Source organism: Gouania willdenowi, chromosome 16, assembly GCF_900634775.1.
Source record: "Gouania willdenowi chromosome 16, fGouWil2.1, whole genome shotgun sequence".
Taxonomy (NCBI): Eukaryota; Metazoa; Chordata; class Actinopteri; order Blenniiformes; family Gobiesocidae; genus Gouania; species Gouania willdenowi.
In genome coordinates this window covers 22,251,746-22,270,549 of record NC_041059.1, presented here as the reverse complement: position 1 = coordinate 22,270,549, position 18,804 = coordinate 22,251,746, and the positions used below count along the sequence as shown (strand labels likewise).

The window sequence follows — 18,804 nt, the reverse complement described above, 5'->3', positions numbered from 1 at the left end:
GAGGAGAGGATCTTGATCAATATATAGATTTTGGATCAGTTTTAAAACTCAAAAAATTCCTAGCTCTCATCTTGACTACATTTCATACAGTTCATATCTCGGTTCTTAATTAAATTAATTATTTATGAAACTGGACCCAAATATGCTATGTTGGTCTCAATTACCTCACTGAGTTTCATCCAGATCAGATTTTGACTGCGCATTTCAATCGTGATTTAAAAAAAAAAAGGGGTGTCCATACATCTGGGCCTACTATTATTAATTGGGATACGCATTTTTTTACAAGCCTTTAAAGTGTTCATAAAATAAAATAATCATGCTACCATGTTATGATCAGGATCGCTGATCCAAATAACTGCCAATAAGAGGATAGTTGGTGCTTGGTGGAGGTTGATGTTCTTACTTTTGCTAATTTGCACAAAAAGATGTTTGACATTTATTCTCCTCATGGCCTTTTTTAAAAAAAATATTTTGCAATGACAAAAAGTGGCATCAAGAAGTATTGCTGCTGATTGTGTATTTGTCCTGTGTGCATTACCAAACATTATGATTTGTTCTCTTTTGTCTCATCCTGTGTTCTGCTAACTGTTGGCCTCCACAAAGTCAGTGTCCAAACTGCATCCAGTTTAACCAAGCATACATCCACCTGTTTTAAAAAACAGTGACATGGGTTGTGGCCTATATATACTGTAATTATGTTACATTGAGAGAGGAAACTGGAACAGATAATAAAAGTTTTTTCATGAACAAATTACATGATAAGGCCTTTATCAATTTGTTGGGGAAGAAAAGAAAAGAACAGGGGAAAATATGGATTAAAATATCAATTTGACTTGAGATTGTTGGGATTTTCTCTCTCTCTCAAAGACACTGGAGTGTGTGAAACTGTCCAGGTTTATTCAAGTTAAAAGGATGGAGTTTGGACAACATCAGTGACTGTGATATTGTGTACAGAGTTATTTGACTTTGAGAGGGCGGGACTCTTTGGAGAGCGAAATGAACTAGGCGCGGCCAGACGGAGCCCCATCCATCTATCACACGTGTAGACAAAGGGGACACAACAGAGCTGGATGTGTCCTTTCAAACTTTTTTTTAGCACGACGCATGCAACGCGCACAGATGAAAGTGACCACACTTCAGGTGAGTGGACACTCTTTCTGCTGTCATTTTTGTTTGTTTGTTGCCAGTCTGAAGTTGCGACTGTAGTTGGTGCGTCAGCGCTCTAACTTGAGCACAAAGCTGGAGAGAGAGGGCGAGAGACGTAGAGAAAGAGTTGCATCAAGGAGAGAGAGAGAGAAGCGGTCCCCTTTCCTTTGTCTGATGCGGGGCGCTTTGAGGAGACAACTTGAGGGGATGCTCGGACATGCATCTATTTTGCTCCCAGTAATGCATAACTTTGGCTACTTTAAGTCACTTAAAAGTCTGCGTTAATGGAGATGAAGTTTGCGCCGGTGCCGTGTTTTTGTCTCCTGGGGATGTTGCGACACAAGACAAAGCTTGTCAGAAGTTTGAAGAGAAAAGGAGCCTTTACGCACGCCAAAAAACAGACAACGTAACTATAATCGTCTTCTAAATACTTAAAAAACCGTTTAATTTGGTCCTGCACCAGTTTTCTGGCTGGGTTGTGTATGGTTTTGAGAAGTTGCCGCTCACCATGGGAATTCAGCACAATGCAATCAGGTGTAAAGTCTCCGAGAGACAAAGTGGAGACAGAGAATCTAACTTTACGCACAAATTATGAATAAAGTTTGAACGGATGCCCAAGGATGGGAAATGAATGTGTTCATCTTCAAATGCTTTTAGAAACTTGTTACAGTTGATATGAAGTAGATCAACAGGTATAAGTTGCTGCAGCCTCTTTGTTACTGTAAAGGCTCCTTTGTTCTCACTGCATACAAAGGAAACCAGTAGAAAGAAGCGCAAATTCATCAGGAAACAACTTTTTTTAAAATTTTTTTTTTTTTAGAGTTTTACTTATTCCCCCCCCCCAAAATGAACAAGAATATCTCTAAATTCTTATTGTAAACCATTAATAATAGAAACACCAAGCAAGCTTTTATTTTCTATTTCTTCAAAACTGCCATTGCATCCCGTCTGATATTATTCAGCATTTTCTTTACCATTAAAGTTTTATTTAAGCTTTATATACGAAAAAGCTTTTTTTTTTTGTCTTATAAGGTGTGGCCAAACAACTTGGTGGAATTTTCTGCATTTTTTTTTTTTTACACTATCCCAACTTTTCAACTCAGAGAAGTTTTAAAACGGTTCTAAACTTTCATATAAAAATTGTATTGCATTCTTTTAAAATTAAGACAAAGGAAAGAAAGAAAAAGTTCTGTCCATTGTGCTATCTTTTAAAACTTTTTCACACTTTTTGTTGTAATTAAGGTATTATTGATAATAACAATAACAGTGATCAATCACTTCAAATATTAAAGTGTTTTGTCAAATCTTAATTTAAAACAAATAAGCATGTTTCCCTCCTGTAATTATTCATAATTTAAATGCTTTTTGTTTCTTTCAGGAATGCGTGGGAAAATAAAGGATTTACAGACGGATTAACCACAGAATCGTTTTCTTCCATGGGTGGTGAAAAAAACCAATAAAACACAGATATGTGTAAGTCACATTGGAGATGTACAGTCGCCTATCAAGAGGCTTTTAAGACGAAGAGGAGGATTAACACACTCTGCAGTTTTCTTCAGGAGAAGGTGAGGACTTATCTCTCAAGGATTTACACTTCAGCAGAAGCAGTGACGGTCGGATTGCATTTTAGGCACACTTGGAAATCCAAAACTCATGGAGACACTTTGAGGATTATAAAATTGGGTAGTAAGCTTCTCTGCAAGACATGTCCTAGGCCAAAGTCCTCAGGATTGCAGGATATTGCTTTTCTGATCCTCCTCGGTCCCTTTACATAGGTAGGTAATGTCACTTTTTGGTGGAATGTGTCACTTGTTCAGCGCTTGTTTGTGGCAAAGCTTTCTGGTCCCAACACACACACACACACACACACACACACACACACACACACACACACACACACACACACACACACACACACACACACACACACACACACCTACAAACACCTACACACACCTACACACACACACACACACACACACACCTACACACACACACACACACACACACACACACACACACACACACACACACACACACACACACACACACACCTACACACACCTACACACACACACGAATGAAATGTTGATTCATTAGACTTAAAGTGGCTTCGAGTCACACTTTTTACACTTGCGTGGATTTATTAGACAATATTTATTGATGTTAAAGTATCGGGACAACGACCAGGACGTAACAATCGCCTTCAAAAGAAACTTAACGTTGGTATTACAGGTCGTATTTCAGGTGATGGAGTAAAACTGCAGCCGGGTTCAGTTGTTCAGTGAGATGTCTGTTTTGACTGTTTTACTCTGTTGTTTTAATACATGTACAGTAGGGCTGCACGATTATGGCCAAAATGATAATCACGATTATCTTGGTCAATATTGTAGTCACAATTATAATCACAATTATTTATCATATTAGGGACAAATCTGTATTTATTGCACTACTTTTAAACAAACAATATGTGTACAGTTTACAGGGAAAATATAAGCTTTAAAATGGAATTACAATTAAATTAAATTAACCCAAGAATTGAAAATGTACCAAACGCTAACTCAATAAATACACTATTACAGAGTGCAGAGCCCGTATTTTAAATGTAAATATTGCGGACGATCAGGTTGATTTAATCGTGGCAACCAAAATTGTCATCACAAATAAAATTTGATCAATTGTGCAGCCATAGTGTACAGCATGTCAGGTCAGATGGATTCTTTGTGTGCCATAGTTTGTCTGTCTGTATGTGTTATTCCTATGATGGTATGGTCACCTTTTCATGATATATGTTGTTTGATTGATACCAGCACTTTTTCTGCTCTAAGGGACAGCATGTGTGAGTGAGTTCTGTAGTGTTGTTAGTCCTGTTTAGATGAAGGTCTGCGTTAACAGAATCTTTTGTGATAAGTAGTGAAAGCAGTGACTTTTAATTAGAGATAGACCAATATGGATTTTTTAGGGTCAATGCCGATACCGATCTTTTTTTCCCCATCAGCCTTAGCCGATGACTGATACGGACTGCCCATTTCCTTGAGCCGATATTTGGGGTCGATACTACTTTTGCTCCCTCAATTTACATCATAAAAATTACACAATGATGATAACAAATAGAATGAGTCTCAATTTTTTTAAAAAAAAAGGAACGTTTATTGTAATTAACAAAGGTTAGGTAGAACGACGACAAGTAAAAAATATTTAACAATTATTAAAAACAGGTGATGTAGAACAAGAACAAGTAAAAAACAGTTCTGCTCTCTGTAAATAATGCGGATCGGCGAACGCAGCAGCCCGTATTGGCTGATGCCGATACACGTAAAAAAACGCAAAAATCGGCCTATAATATTTTCCGGCCAATGTATCAGTCTATCACTAATTTTAATACAAAATAAACTAGAAAAAAAAGGTATATATATTGATATAGGAGATAATCCCATTTTCTATATCGCCAAAATCAAAAAATTCGATATATTGCACAGCTCTCCTGGAGATAGGCACCAGCAGACCCCCGTGACCATGAAAACAGCAACAAGAACATTTTAGAAAATGGATGATGGATAGCACTCTGTGAGCTTATATAATCACAGCTAACACCATTGTAAATTTAGTTTTCTGTTTTGCACTATTGATTTATTTTTTATATTTATTTATTTTTACAAGTTTCCTCTTTTCCTGCTCCATTGACTTTGGTATTTAAAAAAACGTCTTATAGACGGAGTAAACTGGGGTGAGAACTTCAGTATTTGATATACTTATATGTGCTTACATTATATATAACAAAATATTTGATTCAGATGGCTTTCCTCCAGAAAAAAACAAAACAATTACATATATTACTCTATACATGTTTCTGTTAGAAAGGTAGCACGTGAAAGTATAAACTTACAAGTCCCACCCCTTGTCCTACATTACAGCTACACTTAATACATAATACGTTTACAGCATTCTGTTTTCCAGCCATTGTTGCTTTTAATAAATTATTTTGTCATATCTTTACATGATTTTGATTAAATACATACAGAAAAAAACCCATATTACACACTTTCAAAATTGTGTAACAACGTGATATTTTCTTTGTATTTTCTTTTAAATTTCTTGATATCTGTACACTCTTTAATTTCCATTGGCAAACGGCTCCAGAATCTTATTCCACACACTGATATACAGAAGCTTTTCAAAAGTATCGTAACATTATGTACCATCAGAGAGATTCCTGAACATGGTTTAAGTTTGGTTACAAGTGTATGAGCGTGTTAAGGTAAGAAAGAAGCTGTTGTAATACATTTCAATCCTATTAAGGTCTTGAGTGAACAGGATACACACACAGTCATATTAGACAATGTGTGAATGTGAGAGAAGCAGCCTCCTTATCAATGATGTCATTGAGAGCCAATCACAGCATACTACAGTCCATCCAAGCTCCGCCTCCAGCCTCTTTGTGCGTGAGAGCCCACATGGTCCTGCAGCATCACATTTTCACCGTGCATTACTCTGCAGCAGTGAGACGCACACAAACTGTGGCTCGTGGCTATGTGCTGATGTTCATTTACTATGTCTGCTCAGACATATCCTGTTTATTCGTGTAAACATACAGTAAACCAGGCACAACATGAATATCAAAAAGACAGATTACACTTTCTGACGCCAAAAACACAGCAGGCTTTCTGATTAGGAGATGAGATGAGACTGTGAAAATCCCCGAATCACAAATTTTCTCGATTTCACAATTTACACAAAATGTTGTTTTAAAATGAGAATGAAGAGTAGATCATTTCAGTTACAGATAAGACAGATAAATCTATTAACATTTATTTAGCTGTTAAAAAAACAAATTGCATGTGCTTGTAAAAAGAGAAGCTGTATGACTCGGGGGGGGGGGGGGCAATGGCACATCCCCACCTTCTGTTGCTACCGTGACACAGACTCAGATCACTTCCTGGAAATGAATTGGTCAGTGGGAATCAAGGTCATACCACAATGTGACACACAGGTAGGACGGATATAGGTCAGTGGTAGAGTGAGAGTGCTGATGAGTCATGCATCTCCAGTAAGCAGGCATATGGGATCAGTGAGGGAGAGAGAGTGGGAACGAGAGGAAGAGAGGGGAAGGGATTATGTATCCATCATGCTTAGTGTTCGTGATGCTGTGCTGGATTTATTCCAAATATCATGGCTTGTTTTATTTAAAAAAAAAATACTGCAAAAATATCACTGTGGCACAGTTTATGCATTAGTTTAGATTAGAGCATGACCATGTCCGTGTGTCCGTCCGTTCGAGTTAAAGGGGACAGCTTTTCTCAGAAACAGTTTAAGATAGGATAACCAAATTTGATGTGTGGCTTCAGGGTATCACTACCTTGATGGAGTTTGAAAATGAGAAGCGAGTTGTTGCCCTTTTTTCATTTTTTTTGGCGGGGGATGTTGATGACTATGTCTTCTTATTGTTGATATTTTTGTTCCCTTCCCACATTAATAAACACATTTGAAGAATGTTCTTGAACAACTGATTATTTTAATTTTTCTCTATTGTACATTATTAACTGACATCAATGCCTTTAATTGTAAAGTAATATATTTTCCCTTTGGTCTGTATTTCCATCCTAAGTTTGGTTTTAAATTTTATTTAAGGTGGTATTAAAATGTCTTAAATATAACTTCTTCCTACCTGTAGTCACCCTGGTTATATCTTTGCGGCGCTGGGTGCCATTTACACACCTTTACTGTCATTGTTGGGTTAATTCACAATATCAATTACAACTTTTTCTGTATGATGTATGGTGCAAATCAGGACCTGCAAATTATATTTTTCTTTCCACAACTAAGTCTTCACAACCCATTTCTGATGCTCTGTATCACAAGTGAACAGATTAAATCCACTGCTAGATAATATACTCATGAATTCAACAGAACCATGAGGTTAAACAGAGCTAATCGTTGTGGCAGGCCTGTTGCAGAGCTCTTAACAAGCATTGCACTGGCACAGTTTCTGCTCCGCTTAATGTGTGCGTCTTAATTACATCAGTAATACTGTAATCATGTACAGTTTCTAACATTTTCTACTTTATAAGAGCCGTACAGACGCCCCGTTGGGAGTTGAAAGTTAAACCTAATCCACCGAGTTACACAGGACAGCATTAAGGCAACAATCTTTGTTATCTTCCAGTTGTGATATAGTCTCAATAGCTCTTTGAGCTGGAATGCTCATTAAAACTGGAATCCTCACATTTAATCTGTGTCACTCTAATCTCATTCATTTCTTTTCAGTTGCACTGATATAACATTTATTTGAAGTCAGTTGAAAGTAACAATAAAGAGGCGTAATTATGTCAAAGAATACACAAATCCTCCTGAAGCATATTTAAGACAACAATATTCCAATTCTATATTACTGCAACGCTCAACATGTATTAATAATTTAAAAAAAGACTAATTGTATAGCGAAATCTATTAGACCCAAACACAATTTTGGGAGAAATGTAATCACTACGGTCTGCCAAATTCTGGAAAACATCCTGTATAAATATATATATATATATATATATATATATATATATGTAGCATTTTGTTTAGCTTGTTTGCAGTAGGTGTTTCCTCTGGTTCCCAAAAACAAAAACAAAACAACCAGTAAACAGCGTTTTTCGCCTTTGTTACTTTAACAGTTGACCAAAAACTATATTCATGTTAATGTAATCTACAGTGAAATCACAATATGTTTTACTTTAAAGGGGACATATCATGGTTTTAAATCCTTCCTTTTTACATATAAATCATACAGTTGTGGTCTATATAAAGCAGAACTGCAATGCTTGGGTCTGAATTCCTCATTATTATAGCTCCACAGGCCCCTTTTCTACCCCTTTTCTGATGTGCTTCTGAGAGCAACTCGTTTTGGTGCGGTCTCTTTAAATGCAAATGAGACACTTCATACCCCGCCCCCTCTCCAGGTGACACTCGGTTCAACTCCACCCTGCTCGGCCATTTTTGTAGTTTGATAGAAGAGATACGGCTATGTAGCGGCGCATAAACTTTTTATTCAGAGGTTATTTACAAAATGTCAACAACAGAAGACTTGTCCATCCAGCCTTACATGTTTGAGCCAGAGTCGGACCCAGCGGAGCGAGATGAAAATGAAGATGATGAACCTGCAGAACCCTAACAAATGAGCTAACACAAGCACCGGGCTAACGCTAGCGCCACGCTAACGTCACGAAATGCATTTTAATACAGTCTTTTCAAAGACAAAAACGGCAAAATGAAATGACTAATGAAATCTTTAGACTTAAATTAAACCACGTAGGCCATATCATCAAGGATCTAAAATGAGCACACAGCGCTAACATATGAAGACGGTGCAACTGCTAATGCTAACAAACAATGACAGGGACGTCTTATCATCACACTTTTTAGCGTTATTTACAGCTTACCGAAGGGCTCTGTTCGTCGTCTCCAAAGATAGAAGGAATTGAACCCTCAATCAGACAAAGTCTTTCGGCAAATCCTTCTTTATACTGGCGGAGGTTGCAGATCAGTCATCCTTGAAGTGCTTCACGCACACAAAAATGACCTTACCCACAGATGTGGGTACATTTCCGTGAAAAATAAAACTCAACCAGGCACTTTGAAAAGGTTCTGATGCTGGGAGACGGTGTAATGAAGCGTGTGGGTTACTACATCCAACAACCAAACATTTTGACTTATCCTCTCGTAACTTCGTCATCATTGAGCTTGGACTACAAAATAAAAGCGAGAAATAAAAATGGCGAATTGCTCTAAGTGTTGGACCTGGAGTTGATGTACTAATTTGGCAGTTCCGCTGCAAATACTGTGATGTAATAGTTCAAAAAACGTAATAGAGAATAGAAAAATCGAAACGGATTGAAAAAATATGAGCAAAACAGAATATAAAGATATCAACGGAGCACCTGAAGAGACTAATTTGATTTTTTCTGTACTTCTAAGCACTCTAAATATACAACAAAATGCATTTAAGGGCTGAAAAAGTGGATTTAGCATGATATGTCCCCTTTAATAGTACCTTATCCATCAAGAACCAGCATTTACTGATCTGTATGTTTGTCTGTTAGCAGTATTACGTCAAATGTACTTAAAACATTTTTGAAAAATCTTAAGCAGAGATAAATCTTACACCATGAACGTTTCTATTATATCTGGATCAACACACTGATTCTGGATCATTTTCAAAAAATTAAGTCTTTTATCATTGGCGAAATTTCCAAAATTCATGTCTCGGTTTGTAATCGGCTGATCTTTATGAAATATAAAACAGTAATGTTTAGGGATGTCCCGATACATCTTTTTCACTTCCAATATGATACCGATATTGCAGCCTTGCATATCGGCCGATACCGATATTGAGCCGATATGATATCAGCACGAATCACACATACTTTTATTATTTATTTTGTAGTGTGGAATATTAGAATAGGCTTTATTAAGTGATACTCAAACAGAGAACAATAGTCAGCAACAGTAGGTTACTTTGTTGGAATGCGAACCACAATCACCTATGGATAGAAGTACTGCAGCGGAAAACTTTATCGGAAAGCTTATATCGGTGATTTTAGATGCAGTCCAATAAAATCCGATATTCGTTTTCTGGGTGATATCGGACCGATATCAATATCGGATCGGGACACCTCTAGTTATGTAGGGTTTTTTTCTCAATTACCCCATCGAGTTTCATACGCATCAGATCGGGATTGTGCATTTTATCGCAGTTTTATGAAATAAAGAAAAGTTACTGTATGGTTATTAATGGGTATAAAACATTTTTCTAAGCCTTTAAAGTGTGAATGATCAGGGTACCATGATCAGGATCACTGATCCAGAAAATTGCCAATATCTGGAAAAGAGGATATTTGGTGCTTGGCGAAGGTCTGCGCTCACTGAATGCTTTTGTCATTTAATGCTGTGATAGAAAGAATAAAACATCAAAAGATGCCCTGTTGTAACTCACATTGTGTGGGATGTTTAATGTACAGTATGTGCCTGAATAAGACCACATTGCATGAGGTTTAATTGTGTGATAGAAATAGTCTTCAAATTTCCCCACAAATTTAATTTAGGTCAGTGTTTCCTTTGAATATTTCATCGAGTCATACTGGATGCTAACTACACAGTGAATGTAGTACAGTGAATTACAGTGCAGTAAAACATTAGACAAACCATTACTAATCGTGACGACAGTCCTAATTCTTTAAGCTACAGGCATTGTGTGGTCATCCCATTGCAAACTATCAGAGCTTAGTTTTACAACTCCATGCCTGTAGCTGTGAGATAAGTTAACGTACTCAACGGGCATGCTAATACACACCAGCTCTGGGGGACAGGAAGGAAATATTATTTTATGACTACGCACACGGCATAGTGTACTAAAGAGGATAGATGGGAAACATGGGGAGATGAGGCAGAAAGAGGATACAGGGGGTAAATCATGGTTTTGGGAAAAAAGAGGAAGTACAGCATGAAATAGAAGGAAGCAGAATGAGAGAAGGAAAGAGTTGAAAGAGAAAGTGTACACAGATAGTAGACTGTGGTGCATGCTTTTCTTTATCAGTCTTTCAGTTTATAGCATTCCTCTCACAGTGGTAGGTGGAGGGAGAAGTGAGTAGAGTCGGTGGGACGTTTACAGTAAGATACTTATCTAAAACAAGTACATAATGGCACTATATCAGCAGCATACAGTTTGATTTATTGCGCATTTAATGTAGGGCTGAATGATGAATTGCATTTACGATATTATCGCCATATCATAAAACGCGATTTTCTAATCGCAAAGGCTGCAATTTTTATTTAATTTTTTAATGAATTCATTTTTTTCTTGTTCTGTCTTGTCCTGTCCTGTTATGTTCAGCGTGTTTAAGAAGTGAAGTCCACATGTTTACATGTTTACATGAAACGTGAAGTTAGTTAGATATGTTGAAGAGGTAAAGCCATACATTTGTTTGCTTTATTGTTGTAATCTGTGCTTTAAAATCTACATTTTATATTTATTTAAAGTTTAAATAAATCTGAAATTGTTTATTATGAAACAGATTGATTTATTGCTTGTGTTCATTGAAAAATACATGACAAGAGGCCCTTGATAAAATAATCGCATATTAAATCGCAATAGCAATATTGAGGAAAAAAAAAAAAATTGCAATTAGATTATTTTCCAAAATTGTTCAGCCCTAATTAAATGTAAGGAAAATTATACTGCTTTGACACAACTACTTAGTGAACTTGTAAACATATATGTATAATTTAAGCTCAAAACTGCTTTTAATTATAATTTTTTGTCTGATAATAAATAAATCGTAATTTTTAAAAAAAAAAAAGATGAAAAAAGGTTGAAATTGCCGCTCAAAAGTTTGTTTTGATCTCTAATGTGTTTTATTTATAAAGTTTTGCGCATTGCATTGTGGGATGTGGAGTCCCATAAAAGGATGCGTTTGTGTTTTTACTTCCTATTTTTAGGTTTATTGCTTTGTTCCCAGTGGTTAGGTTAACGCTATTATACTGTATACGCTTTTGCAAATACTGTAAGTAGGTTTTGAATTTATTTTTAAAGGTGGAGAGAGTAGCAGCCTTTCAAAATAAGACTGATCTGGTTCCAAAGGTGAGGAGCCTGGTAGCTGAAATCTCTGCCTCCTGTTCTACATCTAAACGCTTTAGGAACTTTAAGAAGACCAGCAAACTGAGAGAGGAGAGTTCTGCCTGGACGACAGGGCACTAACAGGTCTCTAAAATATACAGGAGCTTGATCATGTAGAGCTTTGTATGCTAAGGGGAGGACTTTAAACTCTATTCTAGATTTTACAGGAAGCCAATACTGGAGAAATATGCTCTCTCCTTTTTGTTCCAGTTAGTATTCTGGCTGCAGCATTCTGAATTAACTGGAGACTTTTTAGTGAGTTACTGGGACATCCTGGCAGTAGGAAGTTACAATAATATAGTCCAAATGTAACAAATGCATGGATTTGTTTTTCAACATCACTCTGGGTTAAGATATTCCTGATTTTAGAGATATTACAGAGGTGGAAGAAGGCTGTCCTTGAGATTTGCTTAATATGACAGTTAAAGGATAAGTCAGTATTAAAGATAACACCAAAGTATTTTTTAACCATGTTTTGGACCAAATAAAATCACTTTGGTTTTGTCCTGTTTAAGAAGGAGAACGTTACAGCTCACCCAGTCCTTTAATTAAACTAAGAACATTGATATTGGTTTTGTAAGGAAGAAGAAACACTTGGCTGTTTTAACAGCCTTTTTATGTATACACTCCAAGAAAAGTTAAGTAAAATAAATCCCTATAAACCACAGTATGACAGCACCATTTGGAGGCACCAAATATTGATTTATTGGATGACAAGTCCCATTTTCCTTCACACAACCATTCGAAACATCTTTGAATCATATATTTATACTACTTTGTAGGGCTGGGTGATTTTGCCTAAAAAAAAAAATCTCTGATTTTTTGAAGAAAAATTCAATTTTCGATTTTTTTTTAATGCACTTAAAATGACTGGAGACATCAGATATATTGTCAAAAATCCAACTTTATTGCTGTGATTGTCCTCAAGAGTTAAAATGCATAGAACAATCCCAAAATAAATAGTAAATGAGGCTCTGTCATTCAACAATTTCAAGCTTTAATCCAGGTTTAAGCAAAAGTGCAACAGCAACTTCACAGTAGCTTAAATTATCTGATTAGGAAATCAGAAAACTACAGACTCTATGACATATAACATTACAATTAAAATAATAAAGTCTTTCCTTAGCATCTCAGCATAGTGCGAATAAAAAATTAACATACCTGTGGCCCACATATAGCCTACTCAAAGGGTATACACATGTAAACACAGAGGGGGCTGGCTCACATCGGAACGCGGAAAAGTTAGAAAAAACTGTGGTGGGAAAAAAAGGAATATAAAAAAAAAAAAAAAAATCTCGAATTTGCAAGATAAAAATTGTTTTATCTACAAATTTGATGAATCGATTAAATCAATTTTCTTGCCCAGCCCTACTACTTTGTCATATTAGCCCAGGCACAACTTTATACAAACAACCATATAGTATTAGCCAGTGTGGCCATTCTTATCATCTTATTGTCTCCATACATAAATGCACAGCATGCCTCTGTCTGGGGATGGGCTGATAATCCCTCTAAAGACCAGGATTTTATCAAAGCTAAATCTGTTACACACTCACATGCAAGTGTGCACATATAAACACCTACACACACACACACACACACACACACACACACACACACACACACACACACACACACACACACACACACACACACACACACACACACACATTGGGTCACGCATTCATCAGATAATCAGAATCAGGAAAACTCACATGAGAGCACATAGACACACGTAACAGAACGGACCAGTCTGGTGGAAACACAGACATATGTGTAAAGACTGGGATTTTATCGCTGGCAAATCTGTCATTGTCTGGTAGTTACCAGATTACAAGCAGTGCTATTACAGACACAAACACACACACACTGGGTCATTAGAGGATGAACTCTGCTGTATTCTAAATGTAATGTGTGGCTAAGCATTATCAGCACGTTACTGCTTTGATTTGTGGCTTGTAAGTATAATCAAATAACTCACTATTCGATCACAGCTGTTCTTGTGAGCTATTATTTTGTACTTTTCTTTAACTTTGTTTTGCGTAATACTTAGTTTTCTCTGTTTATAAGCAATATTTCATGATCTCGAACATTCTGTTTCAGAATGAGGCTGCAAACTTTTAGTCGAACATGACAGCGTTCAGCCTATTAAAGTGACATCTGTCTCATGTTAATTGATTTATGACTTGCCAGAGCGCAGTCGGTGCAGAGACGATTATCTTCAATACAAGGTTAGAAAGAACAAGTCTGGCTGTAATCTAGCCTGTGTTTGCCAACTAAGTGCACTGGTGTCCTGAAGATGAACCCATGGAAACGATCCCACGCCATCATCCTAAAGGAGAGTAATACCCATTGCTTGGGAATGTTTACACTGCTTCACACTTGAACTCATAGCTCTCAACAAAAAGTGATGTAGGACCAGGTGATGGATAAATACTGCAGTTAAACTGTTATAAACTGTTTGAAATGGTCCATGACAAAATGTAAACCATGACGCTATTTATCACATTTCTTACACAAGCACATTTTGATGTGTTTTTTACATAACCTAAAGTATCAACATTGTCTTATTTTGCTTGTCACCTACGACATAATTGTTAATATAAGTAATGTCTTGAATTCTTACTTTTCTTCATTCTTATAATGAAAACAGATTTTGGCACAATTTTAACCAAAGATAGACCTTACGTCATGAACTCGATTCACTGATTCTGGATCAATTTGAAAAATAGATCTCAGTCTCATCATTGGATGAATTAAAAAAAAAATCATATCTCAGTTTATAATCCAACAATCTTTATGAAACTTGACTCAGTTATGTCAAGTTGGTTTCTCAATTGAGTTTCATCTGGATTGCACATTTCATTGCAATTTTTTTCACAATAGTTCGTGCCCATACATTTGAAGCAACTGTATTGATATTAATGGGGATACAAATTTCTCACAAGTCTCGTTTTGTCCGTTATCCCTGTTTATCCTGTAGAGGGATGCAGGGTATGCTGGGGCCTATCCCAGCAGACATAGGGCGTAGGGCAGTGTAAACCGCCATGGTTAGGATGCTCGTCTATCGCAGGGCTTGACAGAGACAAGTTGCAGACCACCAGTGGGACTTGAACCCACGATCCCTGCACTGTGAGGCAGCAATACCATCAGTGTGCCAAAGAGTGCATTTAAAGTGTGAATGATCATGGTACCATGATAAGGATCACTGATCCAGACACTTATATCTGCAAAAGAGGATATTTGGCGCTTGTCGGAGGTTTGCAATGTCTGAGTGCTTTTGTTACTTAATTATTTAATGTTGTAATTCCATTATGACAAAGATTGTTTATTCATAACTTTGAGTGGGAATGTTTTCCTTATATTACCCTTTTATATGTGGCTGTATTCAATCTTTGTATGAGACTGTCATATATTTGTAATGTATGAAATACTTACTTTTTTAATATTTTGGACAACTTAATTAGTTGGGGTGAGTATTGGCAAGGATGTTGCAATACGATACATATCACGATACTTGGGTCACGATACAATATTATCACAGTATCATGATATATTGCAGTATTCTACCCAGTTAATATCAAAATTAAACACGGAGATGAAAAATCAAGTTGCTGTATATGTTCATCAGAAGATATTGATCATTCAGAGGACAAACTGAGTCAAAACTATTTGCTTCAAAACATCCTATTTATTATTTATTATTAGTGTTTTTGCACATTTTCACTGAAAAAAAGAAAATGCAGCGTTACACACTGACACTGCCATTCTAAAATAAAGTCAACAAGTATCCATTGCAACACATTGAAAACATTGTAACCTCTGTAAGTGAGGACATAAAGGATAAAGTACCCTGAGTTACTGACAGAGCACAAAAATACGTAAAAATGTATCCTATTGTGTCAGTTTGAACACAGATCTGAACAGATCATATGGAAATAAAATGCCTGTGCATACGATTTTGCACATGTGCTCTATGTCACTGAACACACTGACCTGAAAAGTACTGTATGAGGAAAAGGTTTAAAATCGGCACCCAAAAAATTGCGATATATCGTGAAATCAAGTTTTTTCACATCCTTGCTAATTAGTGAAAACAAACTTTTCCCCCCATGCTTACCCAACTGTTGCAGCCCTATCAGTAGAATTTGTTAAACTACTTGATCAAACCAGAAAATTGGTCTACTGCACAAAAGTTGATGTAAAACTGATGCCATCCAATGTGTTTCTCACTACAGTGATAGTATAATCAGTGGGCCGTTTAAAGCACATTATAAATGCACAACTTATTCTTGGAGCGTAGGAGGAGGCGTAGGTCTGGTTTTAAGAGAGTTTCAAGACATCTGAACAACTGGCATCCATGTTGCTCACTACACATGGGTTTCACTCACTCACAAGTTTTGAAAATGACAAAGTTTCAGCAACATTCATTTTCATTTTCAGTCACATTGACTTATATTTAAAACAAATTTAAAACAGTTTAGACATCACAACCAACAGCCTTGATGAAAAAGTTTTAGTACACAATGTTCACCTGCTACTTTTTGAAATGCCATTGTACACTGAGGGGTAGGTTAACAAATGCTCTGACTTTGCAGAGTGAATTAGAGATTTTTAGGTTTATTCTCAGTTATAAGGCTGAAGGCGATGCTCACGAACTTGCTTTTCTACTTGTAAACACCTCAAAACCTCCACTGAGAAAAACCCTCCTGTGATCCAGTGGAAGTTATTTATCTGCATTATGTAGTAGAAGCCTCAGCTGCCTGTCACACAACAACATTTAAAAAAAAATCCTGCAAGTCTGTGTGATTTTTAAAGCCTAATATTCCCTCGGAAACAGACATTTTATGATTCATGAAATACTTGTAAAGTTTTGCTGATAATTATGAAATATATTTACAATGGGGAACAAAAGGAATGATCAAGGTCATTTTTCTAGCTTAGCATAGAAAGTAAAAGCTAACAACCAAGAATATACAGTGATATAAGAGCACACTCCAACCTTCAACACAATGAAAATCATTTCTTACTGTTTTCATATATTCAGATTTTCTCCCCTTTTATTCAATAAATTCAACTAATCCCTAAGGTTTTTTTTTAATCCCACCAAATAAATGATATTTCCATCAGTGTTTATGTATTTGTTTGTTTGCCTGTTAGCAACATTTCATCAAAAGTACTTAGTGTAATGGAGGTTTGTGCTCAGTGAGTGCTCTTGTTTTAACTGCTTTTAGTTTGACCTGGAAGTGTCAAATTTAGAAAATTAACAGAGATGGAATTTAAAAGGGTGTTTGTGTCGTTTTGTTGCTAACACATCTGTCAAAAGATTTTCGTTAGCATTTTTAGGAAAAATAAAACAAAACATGCATTCCAAAAAAAAAAAAACTAAAGTACATTACAGGAGAGGTATGATGAGATGCTACAGTGATATACATCACTTTAGCCTCATTCAGAGGGCCAAAGTGCAAAAACGTATGTTTCCTTCCTCCCTTGTTATTCTACATTTTGTAAAAAGTCAGCTCCAAACGGGCGAGTTGGATTTTGCCCACGTTGGCAGGTGACGTCACCTAACACGCCTCCTAGAATGTAAGCTCCTCCCTCTCCAACTATCTAACAGTTAAAACAAACACTGCGGTTTAATATAGAATATACATTATAATTTATTGCCATATATGTAAATGGCAAATGCACTACTGGACGCCTAAACTGCACTAGTTCTTCTGCTGCTGATCGTGTTGGGAGTCACTGCTTGGAGCCACAGACCCATTTTTTTACACACATCAGCTGTTAACACTCCGTGCTAATGCTACACCAGCCTATGCAGCGAGACCCGACATCGCTTGTCAACTGAGGAGGAAACAATGGGGATGTTTACGGATTCGTGGCTCATAGCGCTAACAACGGATTCGGTTGTGGAATTGGACAGCTTCTAACTTTTACGCAGTGACGGAGAGCGGTAAGTGGAAAGGAGAGAGTCTGGCTTTGTTTGTGTGCGGAGAGGAGGAGCTGCTGCTGCTGCTCTGGTTCTGCAGCAACGCGCACACACTTTTCTGACTCAAAATCACTGCACGTTGCTTGATTGCATCATTACGTCACACGCTCACATGCTACTATTCCGCCTTGCTTTTAACTCACTAAACCGAAGGCCGAATGTGGCTTTTTTTGCAATATTCGATTCGAATTCAGTGCATCCCTAGTATTACTTGGAACAGTCTTTGAGGATTGGAAATACTAACAACACATCATTTTTAATAATGTGGTTTGGGAAACACAGCGTTTGACAGGTGGTACAGGTCAGAGCTTAGCTTGGTATGCTGTAATCAGTCTGCTTATACTTAAACGGTCTCTGTCCCAAAAACCTCTGTGGGTAAACCTGATACCTTTACCTGTTTGTTTCCACGCAAACATGTCTTTGTAAATTTTTTTGATCTGTGAAATCAAAATGACAGTTATTCCTGTAATGTTATGGGTTGGGCATCATCTACCATCTGGAAGTTAAAACTTTGCAACTAGGCAGCTTGTCAATTTGCTCGATATTTTCCTTTATCATTTTTGCACTTTGCTCTGCAACGATATGTGACAGCTCTCAATCAGAGAGCTGTCACACCAAAGTGATATTCATTTTATGTCTACAAATACAAAACTAATACAATGTAGAAACTAAGTAAAACCATGAAACTTTCACTTACTGGCATTTCTCTCTCTCTCTCTCTCTCTCTCTCTCTCTCTCTCTCTCTCTCTCGCTTTGCTGATTCATCCTAATCCTCTGATATAACATGACTAGATATGTTTAATTAACAATCTATTTAATTTGGTTACAATAGTTTTTTTCCTGCTGAGTTCCAGTGCATGGATGAGCCATTTATAGCCAGGAGTTGGCAAATGCAAAAAGTTGGGATTCCTGGAGGCAGATTACGCCTCAGACTAAAAGCCTTCCCGTAAGAGTATCTGCTCTGACACGATTTTCCAGTCCAGTGCGAGGCATAATCTGAGTGCCGGGA

At 36.9% G+C, this 18,804-nt stretch overlaps 1 long non-coding RNA gene across 5 annotated transcripts in view; it reads left to right on the top strand.

Moving 5' to 3' along the window:
• Window positions 1-1,004: 1,004 nt before the first annotated feature.
• Window positions 1,005-18,804, top strand: part of LOC114478117 (uncharacterized) — a 137,030-nt gene continuing 119,230 nt past the window's right edge. For 2 of the 5 annotated variants that reach the window (XR_003675809.1, XR_003675812.1), the window contains exons 1-2: window positions 1,005-1,140; window positions 2,525-2,711. This is a non-coding gene — a long non-coding RNA (uncharacterized LOC114478117). Of the gene's footprint in view, window positions 1,141-2,524; window positions 2,922-18,804 lie in introns of all 5 variants that reach the window. The other 3 variants (XR_003675810.1, XR_003675813.1, XR_003675811.1) reach the window with 2 other exon arrangements.